We start from the raw sequence: 4,091 nt of genomic DNA on the forward strand, positions 1-4,091 counted from the left end.
ACTTTATTGGCAAGCTAAGAGCTGTTACCTACATCAGCTCATTTGAAAGCATTTTTATTGTTATGAGACATACAAGCAGGGAACAGGATGAAGTTGGAGCCATCTGTGGGCCAGCATTTTCATTTGATCAACTGACTTTATCTCGTTGACATCATTATGTTGTACGAATGTGTTCCATACTCGAGTCATCCTGGGTGTATATGATCTCAGATGGAGTGATGTCCTGGAGAAGGGTACAGCCAGAGTGAAGTTGCTGCTTTCTGCCCGTCTTGTGGTATAAAAGCTTGCTTCTCGCTGTCCTCGAAGTAGAGCCTTGTACATAACAGTAAGGCCGCCCACATCTCTCCTGTGATGAAGACTCTGCTGAAATGACAGATCTATCCAGGATGAGTCCAGGCGAGAGATGAGACGTCTTGTTCTGTTCTCTACTCTGTCAGGCAGTCGCAGATGAGAGGGGGGCAGGAAAACCAAGAAAGTGGAGCATACTCAAGGTGCGAGCGTACTTTTGCCTCATACAGAATCTTGCAACCCCTACTGTCAAGCAGATGCGAGATACAGCGAAGTGCTATAAGCTTCCTGGCTGCCTTGTTTGCAAGATTTACAACATGGTTCTTCATGGTTTGTTTGGAGTCAAATTTCACCCTAAGGATATCAACTTCTTCTCCAGGTGCCAACATCGTCCCATTCATCCTTACTACTGCACCAGCATTACCATCATGGTGCCTAGAGACGATCATCATTTGCGTTTTCTCAGGTGCAAATGTTACTTGCCATCTATTTCTCCAAGCTGATATAGCTCTTAGCTGGTGATTGATGTAGCTTAGAGCAGCTGGCATTTCTTCTCTTGGATAAGTGAATGTCAGTGTACAGTCGTCTGCATATGCATGTGATTCTGAGATGAGATGAAGAAGGTCGTTGAAGTAGACCTTCCATAACAATGGTCGCAGCACGCTTCCTTGTGGAACACTTGCCCCAATAGTATGTCTTGCTGATTTTGTTCCATTTAGAACTACCCTGGCCACACTAAGGGTCACAGTTGGTGCCACTGATGCAACCAGGTCACACTAGGGGTCACAGTTATTCTGTTTGTAAAATCTCTCTCCACCCCCACAACAGGTTCCTCTCTCTCTCTCTCTCTCTCTCTCTCTCTCTCTCTCTCTCTCTCTCTCTCTCTCTCTTTCTCTCTCTCTCCTCTCTTTCTCGCCCTCTCTCTCGCTCTCTCTCGTTCTCTTTAACAGCTTCAATAACATCACACTTCTCGCGTTAGTAAAATCAATAACGCACACCATGCGTCATTAACATCATACATCTTATCTCAATAACAGGAAATTATCCCATCATCAGTAACAGAATAATGTCATTAATAACATCAATAACAGTATGAATAACAACATTAATAACATCAATAACAGTATGAATAACAACATTAATAACATCAACAACAGGATAAATAATATCAATAACAGCATTCAAAATTTATTGAAAGATTTATACTTTTTTGGAATACATTAAACATTAATATTTAACATTATTTTACAACCCTGGGGAGGGAGGGAGAGAGAGAGAGAGAGAGAGAGAGAGAGAGAGAGAGAGAGAGAGAGAGAGAGAGAGAGAGAGAGAGAGAGAGAGAGAGAGAGAGAGAGAGAGAGAGAGAGAGAGAGAGAGAGAGAGAGAGAGAGAGAGACAGACAGACAGACAGACAGACAGACAGACAGAAAGAGACAGCAAGGTTTAGTGCTTACAAAATGTTCCTGGTATGAGATCTAGAGAGAGAGAGAAAGAGAAAGTGAAAGAGACTCAGGGGAGAGACAATTAACGTGAGAGACTTAATTAACCCGCGATCACCGTTATTATAACTCACATAATTCCTAACTTTCTTTTGGCAGTTATCTCAAAATATAATGAAAAAGAGTTAAAAAGATAATGAGCAAGATGTATGGAATATCTCCATTGTATAATACAGATATCCATGAGATTGTACCGTACAGATATCCATGGGATTGTACCGTACAGATTGCCATGGGATTATACCGTACAGATATCCATGTTATTGTACGGTACTTGTTATAGTACGGTACACAGGCCCATGTCATCGTACGGTATAGACATCCATGTTATTGTACGGTACATGTTACTGTACGGTACACAGGCCCATGTTATCATACGGTACAGACATCCATGTTATTGTACAGTACATGTTATCGTACGGTACACAGGCCCATGTTATCGTACGGCAGAGACATCCATGTTATTGTACGGTACAAAGTTCCATGGGTTTGAGCACAACTAGAAAAACACCTGTTATCTTAAATATAAGAATTCAGTCACTGAACTGGATCAAATGAAGATTTTCTAAGTGTTGACCCTGATTGTACCTTTAAAAAAGGATGGAAACGTCGCAGTGACGAGAAAACGGGCGAAAAGAGACACGTTGTAAGGGAGCCAAAAAAAGAGCTTTTATTGGGGCAACGTTTCGCTCTGTGTAGAGCTTCATTTTGACATGTTTAAGCCTTAGGGCGAAACGTTGTCCAAGTAAAAGGTTGCTGTGCAACGAGTGTCCTTTCGTGTTCAGGTGGGAGTGGCTCTCTTTGTACCTGGGATAAAACAGTATTGTCTTTGGCCTGAGGTAGGTAGCATGGGAGACACTGAACAAGACTACTAAGCCAGTCAACATGGGAGTGATTGATACTAATCCAGTTAATGTGTGGGAGTGACTGGTGCTAGCCTAGTTTACATGGGAGTGAGGGGACAGGAGAGGGAGTGTGGGGGGGGGGAGATTCTAATCTATAGTTAATATTAGTGTGGGACTAGACCAGCTAACATAGGCGTGAGGGAAGGAGAGCTACCTACCTACCTACCTACCTACTTACCTACCTACTTACCTACCTATTTACCCACGACATTCATTGCTAGGCAGACTCTCTCTCTCTTGGTTTATTTGATAAATGTTTATGTACATGCTAATATATAGTGTGTTTCAAATCGATGGACCTGTTCGTGAAATATACTGCTTTGAAATTGGACCCATCGTTTTGAAACACCCTGTATTTTTTTAATAGTCTTCACTCAGTTCTGTAAAGCCCAGAGTGGAAGTTCCGGACGCTAGTTTCTACCCACACTCTACCCACACTCTACCCACGGGAGAACGGGTAAACAACGTTTCTCCACAATGATTTATCCACACGATGTAGTCGCTAGTATTTTGTGTGGTGTTTTTCCCCAGGTTTGCACGCGAGTTTGGTGTTTGGTACACACACACACACACACATACACACACACATACACACACATCAATAAACCCGTCACAAACACACACACAGGAGCTGTGACTCGACCCCTGCAACCACATATGGGTGAGCACACGCACACTCACACACGCTCTCATACACACACACACACACATACACACACACACACAGAGTGGACCTAGTAGCGACCAGCGAAGAAGCTGGGCCAGGTGCTGTGACTCGACCCCCGCAACCACAAATAGGTGAGTACTCTCCAAACAGGCTAAGTGTCTATTGACAAGCGCCTTTGATACCTATTGATTATACACACACACACACACACACACACTGCTACCAAGACATATTTTTAAATTCGCTTATCTGTGCATTTCCTTTTTGCCACACGTGTGGGGGAAACGTTGGTGCACGTTTCGACCCCACGATATTAAAACTACGTAGTGGATAGACTCTTGGATCCTAATGTCGCCTGCTTAGAGTGAAATGGTGCTAACTTAGAGCGAAACGTAGTCGAATTAAGGTTATTTCAGACTTATAAGTGTTGGTTCCAAGCATACAAACGTGGTTTCAGTCATTCACGGTTTCGGTCACACACGGTTTCAGTTACCCACGGTTTCAGATAGCCAGGTGCGGGGTTCACATGGCTCCTGGCTAAACATGGGCTGCTGCAGCAAGACGAGGGGCTTCCAGCGAGACGTTGAGGGTTCCAGCGTGGGGTTCTAGCGTGGGCTCCAACCACATGAGGGTTCCAGCAAGCCAGAGCAGACGCAGACCTCCAGCAGACGCACTTATCGATCAGAGATTTGTAACCTGTAAAAGATGCAAGAAATATATATATATATATAT

At 43.6% G+C, this 4,091-nt stretch overlaps 1 protein-coding gene across 5 annotated transcripts in view; it reads right to left on the reverse strand.

The window, feature by feature from the left end:
- Positions 1-1,462: 1,462 nt before the first annotated feature.
- Positions 1,463-4,091, reverse strand: part of LOC128698929 (glutamate-gated chloride channel) — a 108,729-nt gene continuing 106,100 nt past the window's right edge. For all 5 annotated transcript variants that reach the window (XM_053791351.2, XM_053791346.2, XM_053791350.2 and 2 more), the window contains one exon: positions 1,463-4,055. The gene's annotated coding sequence lies outside the window, so the exon portion shown is untranslated. The remainder of the gene's footprint in view (positions 4,056-4,091) is intronic.

This window comes from Cherax quadricarinatus, chromosome 55 (genome assembly GCF_038502225.1).
Source record: "Cherax quadricarinatus isolate ZL_2023a chromosome 55, ASM3850222v1, whole genome shotgun sequence".
NCBI lineage: Eukaryota > Metazoa > Arthropoda > Malacostraca > Decapoda > Parastacidae > Cherax > Cherax quadricarinatus.